Source organism: Theropithecus gelada, chromosome 7b (genome assembly GCF_003255815.1).
Source record: "Theropithecus gelada isolate Dixy chromosome 7b, Tgel_1.0, whole genome shotgun sequence".
Taxonomy (NCBI): Eukaryota; Metazoa; Chordata; class Mammalia; order Primates; family Cercopithecidae; genus Theropithecus; species Theropithecus gelada.
In genome coordinates this window covers 65,018,128-65,028,489 of record NC_037675.1, presented here as the reverse complement: position 1 = coordinate 65,028,489, position 10,362 = coordinate 65,018,128, and positions in this window count along the sequence as shown.

Sequence of the window (10,362 nt, the reverse complement as noted above, 5' to 3'; positions counted from 1 at the left end):
ATTAAATCAACCACATAGTTATTAAGTTACTAATCCACTTCCTTGGCCTGACCTAGATTCTCTAATGCTAAACCCTTTCAAGTGGTCGGGGTGGGCTAACAGTCTTTTAAGGGTATTGAGGACCAGACTGACCAGCTGTGATCTATCATTTGAGCTGGAAAAAATACCATCTTTTCACATGGAGGACCTAAAAATTCCCTTTGAAATCAGCAATCCCCACAAGTGAGAGGACCTCCTCTCTCTCTCTCTATGACTTGAACTCAGAAGTCTCAGGCATGCAGAGCCAATGCCTAACATGTCAAAACTGCACACAATAATAATAATTATTATTATTTTATAATAATAATTTATAATTTATGACATGTTTGTGAGGAACATAGTTTTGTTAATTTTTGGCTCACTACCCATTTGCAGCACCTGCCCTGAAAAATAAATAAATAAATAAAAATCTTCTCATTTTTAAATAAGTTTATTTTTACATCTCTTACATTGCTCCATTACATATTACACTGCATTTCAAAGTGATCAGATCCCTTAAAAAGATCCCTTCACCTAGAAAGCATGCTACTTCTTGCTGAGTTCTGGCTTTCAGTCTTGTGACTGTTTAAGGTCTTAAAGTAAGTAAAATCTAGCCTCTTCATATAATGTCAACGCAGAGTCAGAAAACAGGCTATTTAGTCAGTATTTACATGTCATAGGGCTGACTTGGCTGAACCTGTGCTCACTACCCAAGGCCCTCCCTTACCTTCTCTGCTGACTGTCATTTGGTCCTTGTAATTTCCACCAGTCAGTCTGTGCTATGGTCATGAAGCTGGAAGTGGCAGCTTTGCATTTCTGAACATTGCATGGGCAAGGGAAGGTCTAAGACAGAACCCCACCATGTAGATCAATAATTGTGTGATTTTGTGTTGGTATAACTGGCCAAGATCATGATTTTTCTTTTTTTTTTTTTAATAAAAATTGAAAATGCTCTTTAGTAATCAACATTTTATTTATAATGAAAATCGTAGTACTAGTGTAATAAACATCTGCACCATCAGTTTCAAAGCATTTTTTACACCCTTAAGAGTGACATCTTAGTTCCTCCTCCTAAATTTACTTTGTCTTTAATTTGTCTTGTAACTGTATGACTCTAAATGACCCATGCTTAAGAATTATCATGTAACTTTGAAATGGTTGATGGTGTTTATGATTCAGTTTTAAATTCATGTCTTTAACATATTTGTAATTCATTTTTAATTTTCTAATATGTTTTAAATTTATTGCCACCAATAAAAGGCAGGTGCATTATTCTTTTTCTTTCCCAAATCCAAATTTTAATTAATGCTGAAAAATCACACATCACTAATGATAATTAATAATGGTACAATAGCATAAACTACCACTTTTCAAATAATCTTCTAAACGTTTATCAACATTTAAATTGACAGTGTTTTACTGAGGCACTGCCAATATAAAACAATAATTTCTCCTTTCTCAAAAATAATGCTTATAAATAATTTGGTTTAAAAGGAGAGAGGCACTTTGGGAGGCCGAGGCGGGTGGATCACTTGAAGTCAGGAGTTCAAGACCAGCCTGGCCAACCTGGTGAAACCCCATCTCTACTAAAAATACAAAACTTAGCCGGGTGTGGTGGCGTGTGTGTATCCTCAGCTACTTGGGAGGTTGAGGCAGGAGAATCGCTTGAACCCAGGAGGCGGAGGTTGCAGTGAGTCAAGATCACACCACTGCACTCCAGCCTGGGCAACAGAGTGAGACTCTGTCTCAAAAAAAAAAAAAAAAAAAAAAAGATATTTCTGTTGCAGAATAAAACCCCACTAATTTGTGCCGTAATAATTATAAAAGTGAACAGCTGGAAAGAAATGCACAACTCTCATGCTATTGGAGCTTAAGATTCCCATGAGGAATCTCATCTGCTCAAGGACTGAGCAGAGGTGAAGAATGTTTTTCTAGGTCTAAAATCAATAGCAAGAGGATGAAGATTTTCCAGTTGCTAATTATTAATTACCGGTTCAAACTATAACAGTCTGAAATGTATTACATATTACCAGCTTGAAAATTAACCTTTGTTGCCAGACTTCCACAGTTCTTCTTGCTCGAAAGAGGGCATGACTAATGCTTTACAGGTATTTCCAATATTACCTCCCAAGTCATCACTAGGAATATTGATGGTTTTTTTTTTTTTTTTTTTTTTTTTGAGACGGAGTCTCACTCTGTCTCCCAGGCTGGAGTGCAGTGGCCCGATCTCGGCTCACTACAACCTCTGCCTCCTGGGTTCAAGCGATTCTCCTGCGTCAGCCTCCTGAGTAGCTGGGACTACAGGCCTCAGCTAATTTTTGTATTTTTAGTAGAGACGGGGTTTCACCATATTGGCCAGGCTGGTCTCGAACTCCTGACCTTGTGATCCGCCCGCCTCGGCCTCCCAAAGTGTTGGGATTACAGGCGTGAGCCACCGTGCCCAGCCGGAATATTCATGGATCTTAACCTACATAACTTGCCTTTTTCAAAGCTCTCAATATATAAATGTTTCACAAATAAATGCTCAACACAAATTCTGTTGCTAGAGGTTGGCACTTTTTAAAGAAGATTGTCCCATTTATCTATATGGTATTTCTAGAATAGGAATCTGATATTTTTATAAAGAGTGTTCTCAGTAGAATGAAAACTACATTTATTTTTTTGAAAAATTAGTAATATGTGTAAGCACAAAAGAGAGGAATAGTAGTTTTCCCTGGGGGGGAAAAACTAATTTACATATTCAAGTGTATTGCTATATAGTTAAATATCAATTAAAATTAACCAAATGCTTTGAGATGAAGTATTTGATTTATTTTTTAATTAGTTGAGTATTAAAAAGGAAGCCCCTGGCCGGGCGCGGTGGCTCAAGCCTGTAATCCCAGCACTTTGGGAGGCCGAGATGGGCGGATCACGAGGTCAGGAGATCGAGACCATCCTGGCTAACACGGTGAAACCCCGTCTCTACTAAAAAATACAAAAAACTAGCCGGGCGAGGTGGCGGGCGCCTGTAGTCCCAGCTACTTGGGAGGCTGAGGCAGGAGAATGGCGTGAACCCGGGAGGCGGAGCTTGCAGTGAGCTGAGATCCGGCCACTGCACTCCAGCCTGGGCGGCAGAGCGAGACTCCGTCTCAAAAAAAAAAAAAAAAAAAAAAAAAAAGGAAGCCCCTCTTGATGGAAGTCTTTTTAAATTTACACATAAATACTTCACAACTTAGTAATTAGACTTTAATTTTCTTTAGACAATGGAGAGTCTAATCTCTCCTTACAGTTGATATCTGAAACAACGAGTTTTTATGTGGTATTTATTCTGTTCAGAGACCCTGCTCTCAGAGTTTAGAGGCAGTTTTTTTGTAAAGGGGGACTGCAGCAAAGATTTCTGACTGGGTACATGACATTTTCATGTAGCTGTTTTATGTGGCCATTTTGATGTATTAATACTTTAAAACTTTATCATAAATTAATAAAACTCATAGTTAAATAAAAAATTAAAACAAAAAGAAAACTAAAATGTCCCCCCACCGAGTCAAGTAATCTCACTCCTCCCAGGTAACCACTGTTAATCAGTTCTTCCATAGACTTTTTAAAAATACATAAAGTGACATATATATGTATTATATATGTATATATGTATATATGTTAGTGTATATATACATACATGTAAATATATATATACACACACATATGTCCTTTTAAAAGTTAGTTTAAATAAAAGTGAGCTATATATACGGCTCTGTACAGTTTTTCTCACTTAGAAATGTATCTGAAAGATCTACCTAATTTTTTTTTTTTTTTTTTTTTTTTTTTGAGACTAAGTCTGGCTCTGTCGCCCAGGCTGGAGTGGCCGGATCTCAGCTCACTGCAAGCTCCGCCTCCCGGGTTCACGCCATTCTCCTGCCTCAGCCTCCCCAGTAGCTGGGACCACAGGCGCCCGCCACTTCGCCCGGCTAGTTTTTTGTATTTTTTAGTAGAGAGGGGGTTTCACCGTGTTAGCCAGGATGGTCTCGATCTCCTGACCTCGTGATCCGCCCGTCTCGGCCTCCCAAAGTGCTGGGATTACAGGCTTGAGCCACCGCGCCCGGCCAGATCTACCTAATTTTAATAGCTGTATATTATTATATTCTTTTTGAGACAGCATCTCGCTCTGTTGCCAGGCTAGAGTGCAGTGGTGCAATCTCGGCTCACTGCAGCCTCTGCCTCCTGGGTTCAAGTGATTCTCCTGCCTCAGCCTCCTAAGTAGCTGGGATTACAGGCACGTGCCACCACGCCCGGCTAATTTTTGTATTTTTAGTAGAGACGGGGTTTCACCATGTTGTCTAGGATGGTCTCGATCTCTTGACCTCGTGATCCGCCCACCTCGGCCCCCTCAAAGTGCAGGGATTACAGGCATGAGCCACCATACCTGGCCTATTACAGTATTCTTATTAGACATTTTAGCTAGTATTCTATTTGTATATTTAGGACACTGCAAGGGTTTTTTCTTTCTTTTTTTACTCTTTTCTTTTTCTTTCTTTTTTTTTTTTTTTGGTTAATGATATTGCAAGGTTTTTGAAAATTACAGTGAGCTAAAAAGTTGACCAAATAGAAGTAGAGAGTGGAACAGTGGTAACTAGAGGCTGGGATGGATTAGGGGGAAGAGGGAAATAGGGAGAAGTTGATTAACAGATACAAAATTACAGTTAGATAGGAGGAATAAATTCTAGTGTTCTGTAGCCCTGTAGAGTGAATATAGTTAAAAATAATTTATTCAGCCGGGCGCGGTGGCTCAAGCCTGTAATCCCAGCACTTTGGGAGGCTGAGACGGGCGGATCACGAGGTCAGGAGATCGAGACCATCCTGGCTAATACGGTGAAACCCCGTCTCTATTAAAAATACAAAAAACTAGCCGGGTGAGGTGGTGGACGCCTGTAGTCCCAGCTACTCGGGAGGCTGAGGCAGGAGAATGGCGTCAACCCGGGAGGCGGAGCTTGCAGTGAGCTGAGATCTGGCCACTGTACTCCAGCCTGGGCGACAGAGCGAGACTCTGTCTTAAAAAATAATAATAATAATAATAATAATTTATTCATATTTTCAAAAGCTAGAAAAGAGGATTTTGAATGTTCTCAACATAAAGATATGGTAAAGGTTTGAGGTGATGCATATAAAAATTACCCTGACTTGATTATTATGCATTGTGTACCATAAAAACATCACATTGTACCTCATAAATATGTGCAATTCTTATGTGTCAAAGAGTATAGACTCTGGGCCAGGTTCAGTGTCTCAAACCTGTAATCCCAACACTTTGGGAGGCTGAGACAGGCAGATTGCTTGAGCCTAGGAATTCTAGATCAGCCTGGGCAAAATGGTGAAACCCTATCTCCACAAAAAATTCAAAAAAGTAGCCAGGCATGGTGGCTGCCCCGTGGGCCCAGCTACTTAGGAGGCTAAGGTGGGAGGATTGCTTGATCCCAGGATGTTAAGGCTGCCATGGGCTGAGATCACACCAGTGTACTTTAGCCTGGGTGACAGAGCGAGACCCTGTCTCTTTTTCTCTCTAGAAATACACTAAAAATAAAAGTTACAGTAACAGAGTGACATCTTTGCATATACATCTTTATGCATTTGTGGGAAGTGAAATTGATTAGTCAAAGTGTAGTGAATTTTTTGTGTTGATAAATAGGGTCAAATTGCCCTCTAGATAGATTGTATCAATTTATAGTATCACTAATGGCATATGAGAGGACTTGTTTCTCCATTTTTCTAAAGAAATTGATCATTCAAATTCAGCCTTTTTAAAAATGGCTTTCTTATTTCCCCAAAACTTTTTGTTGAATAAGCCATCTTTTACCTATTGAATTGAAATGTCATTCTTATCATATACTAAATTCCCATATAAATATTAATCTACTTCTGGACTTTTTATTCAGCTTCATTGATTTATTATCTGGCTACAGTGTTTCAAGTAGCTTTATAATACGCTTTAATTTCCAACAAGGCATCTTTTATTTCTCTTTAAGTGCTTTTGGGGTTATTCTCGTATTTCTGGATAATTTTTTTTTTGCCAGCCAGATATTTTTATTGTGGTAAAATTTATGTAGCATAAAATTTACCATCTTCGGCCAGGCGCAGTGGCTCACGCCTGTAATCCCAGCACTTTGGGAGGCCAAGGCGGGTGAATCACCTGAGGTCAGGAGTTTGAGACCAGCCTGGTCAACATGGAGAAACCCCATCTCTACTAAAAATACAAAATTAGCTGGGCATGGTGATGGGCACCTGTAATCCCAGGTACTCGGGAGGTTGAGGCAGGGAGAATCGCTTGAACCTGGGAGGTGGAGGTTGCAGTGAGCTGAGATTGCAACATTGCACTCCAGCTTGGGCAACTGTCCCAAAAAAAAAAAAATTTACCATCTTAACTATTTTACATATGCTGTTCTGTGGCATTAAGTGCATTCACATTGTTGTGCAACTACTTGCAACTCTGGAATCTAGATAAATCCTAATACTAACATTTTGTCAAGTTTCAAAAAATACTGCTGTTGGCTGGGCACGGTGACTCCCGTCTGTAATCCTAGCACTTTGGGAGACTGAGGCGGGGGGATCATTTGAGGTCAGGAGTTCAAAACCAGCCTGGTCAACATGGTGAAACCCCGTCTCTACTAAAAATACAAAAAAATTAGCTGGGCATGGTGGCGGGTGCCTGCAATCCCAGCTACGTGGAAGGCTGAGGCAGGAGAATTGCTTGAACCCAAAAGGCAGGGGGTTGCAGTGAGCTGAGATTGTGCCATTGTACTTCAGCCTGGGCCACAGAGCGAGATTCGGTCGAGATTCGGTCTCAGAAACAAAACAAAACAAAACAAACTGCTGTTGCTATGTTGCTATTCTGATTGTCATTATAATCTGTGTACAGATTAATTTACATAGATATAACTTTAACAATACTTTTACAATATTGTCTTTCTATGAAGCACAGTATATATATATATATATATTTTTTTTTTTTTTTTTTTTTTTGAGATGGAGTTTTGCTCTTGTTGCCCAGGCTGGAGTACAATGGAATGATCTTGGCTCACCACAACCTCCACCTCCTGGGTTCAAGCGATTCTCCTGCCTCAGCCTCCCGTGTAGCTGGAATTACAGGTATGCACCACCATGCCCAGCTAATTTTGTATTTTTAGTAGAGACAGGGTTTCTCCATGTTGGTCAGGCTGGTCTCGAACTCCCGACCTCAGGTGATCCGCCTGCCTCGGCCTTCCAAAGTGCTGGGATTACAGGTATGTATTTTCCTCTCATTCTTTCACTCAAATATTTAACGAGTACTTATTACCCCAGGAACTCTGCTAAGCATTAGAGAGATAAATGTAATTAAATTAATGTATCTGTAATCGTGGATCTTAAAAAAATCCAGAAGAGGAGATAGAGATCAAGCAAATAATTGCACAAATAAATGGAAAGTTGTGAAGTGCTAAGAAGGAGAGATATGTGGTGATATGGTGAGCTTATAATAAGTGATTCTATCTAACTGCGGGGTGGAGTGTCTGGGCAGTCTTCCCTGAAGTAAGAACTGAGCTGACTCTGGGAAAACACACTCAAGGCATCTTAAACAGCCTCCAGGTGGCTCCATACAGGCTCTGCACATTTCTTTGGCTTGTTCCTGAGTATATAACCTTTTTTCTTGTAATGATGTAAGAGCTCTTGTATTCATTTTATTTTTAACCATTTTTTATTTTTTTATTTTTTATTTTTTTATTTTTATTTTTATTTTTATTTTTTTGAGACGGAGTCTCGCTGTGTCGCCCAGGGTGGAGTGCAGTGGCCGGATCTCAGCTCACTGCAAGCTCCGCCTCCTGGGTTTTTTTTATGCCATTCTCCTGCCTCAGCCTCCCGAGTAGCCGGGACTACAGGCGCCTGCCACCTCGCCCGGCTAGTTTTTGTATTTTTTAGTAGAGACGGGGTTTCACCGTGTTAGCCAGGATGGTCTCGAACTCCTGACCTCGTGATCCGCCCGTCTCGGCCTCCCAAAGTGCTGGGATTACAGGCTTGAGCCACCGCGCCTGGCCTTAACCATTTTTTATTTATGGGAAAGCTATTGATTTTCATATATTATATATGTAACCAGCTACCTTTAGAATTTTCTTGGTTTTGAGGGAACCCATTCTCTCATTCTTGTACATTTTTGCTTCAGCTAATAAGTTAGGAATATCTGTCAAAACTTCTTCCCTCTTGGAAGTTTGAAAGGGGAAGCTGCTGTCTTCGCCGCCGCTCTGGGAGTACAAGAGTGATTTCCCTGTTTTTATTTTTTATTTTTATTTTTATTTTATTTATTTTGCCCTAGGATATAGATCCTAATGACTTACCTGTTTGGTGAGAATATGACACCCACTGAGTCATCTTTCTGTATCGAGTGGAATTAATATGTGAAAGGCCAAGGCTCATATGTGGCACTTCTCTTTTGACTCTCTATTATAGTCAGCAAGTATGGGAGACTCCAGCTACTTTATTTATTAATAACTTTCAAATATTTTGCTACCATTATACATAGTAATCGTTAAAGTTATTTACTTAAGAAACAGTGTCTCACTCTGCCACCCAGGCTGGAATACAGTGGCATTATCATAGCTCACTGCAACCTTGAACTCCAGTGGCCTCAAGTGAGTTCCTGCCTCAACCTCCCAAGCACTGGGATTTTAGGTGTGAGCCACTGGGCCGGCCATCATTAGATTTTTTAAAAAATCTTGGTTTAATATCATGGAAATAAAGATACTTGAAGGTCTGGTTTTATTTATTTTGTATTTTTTTTTTTTTACATAAGTTCTATGGATCTGCTGAGGAGGTATGTGTTTACATTCAGTTTATTTTAATTATTGGTTTCAATGTCTATCATAGATGAGAATCATAGATGAGAAACATAGCTGAAAAAGATGCCAAGATTCAAAGAAGTACTAAAAAATCAGGATACTCACTTTTTCAGTCCTATACCCTATTTATAGAAAAATTTTTATTGAAATTCCACTGGAAATACCCATCTTCCTTAATATCAGAAGATACTGCCTTTTTAAAAATTTTCTTGAGACAAGGTTTCACTCTGTTGCCCAGGCCGGAGTGCAGTGGCGCCATCATTGCAACCTCACGCTCCTGAGCTCCAGCGATCCTCTCACCCAGATTGTAGCTGGGACTACAAGCACACACCACCATTCCTGGCTAATTACAATTTTTTCTTTTTTCTTTTCAGTAGAGATGAGGTCTCATCACATTGGGCAGGGCTGGTCTGGATCTCCTGGACTGAAGCAATCCTCCCATCTCAGCCTCTTAAAGCCCAGGGATTATGATGGGCGTGAGCCACTGCTACCTGGCTTGATAATCTATTTTCATATTCAACAACTGGATTAAAAATCCACTGTAACTCTTCATTAGGAAAATTTCCAAACAGGTTTGACAATTCTGCTTCCAAATTTCAGCATACTGTACTTGAATTTTTATAGGTGACAAATATACCATTTTCAACAATAAAATTACAAAGTGATAGGAACATTTCCAAATATGTGTTTTCAAATTATACTTGCTTTTAATAAGCAATTAAAAGGTCACAACTACCTTGAAGAAACTAATAAAATGTTCTTTTTTTCTTTTCCTCAAAATATCTACCAACATTGCAAATGACTGAGAGCCACTTGTTAGCACAGGAAAGGTCAGGAAATTTGTAAAAGGAAATTGTGTAACTTCACTTTGGCAGCTATAAAATACCAGTGAAATTCCCTGTTGTATGAAAAAATTTTAGATCCATTCTACAGATCATTAAGAAGTATTTGTAAAGAGGCTATGGTGATTTTTTTTTTTTTTTTTTTTTTGAGACCAAGTCTCACTCTGTCACCTAGGCTGGAGTACAGTGGCACAATCTCCGCTCACTGCAACCTCCGCCTCCCAGGTTCAAGTGATTCTCGTGCCTCAGCCTCCCTAGTACCTGGGATTACAGGCACATGCCACCATATGCAGCTAATTTTTTTATTTTTAGTAGAGACGGGGTTTTATGCTGGCCAGGCTGGTTTTGAACTCCTGACTGCAAGTGATCCACCTGCCTCGGCCTCCCAAAGTGCTGGGATTATAGGCATGAGCCACCACGCCTGGTCTGTTTTTTTTTTTCATTAAGGTACCTCAGAAGTAAGATATCTCAGATTTCTAAACATTTACCATTTAACTTAGTGCAACTATGTATAAAGTGTTGCAATGCCTATCACATAATTTGATATATTACTGAAAAGATTGTAGACATTTAGCTTCATATGCTGAATGCATAAATTTTAAATGCTTTGCTAATGGTAATGCTTTATATTATCCCTAATCTATCTTTTTATTTTTTATTTTTACTTA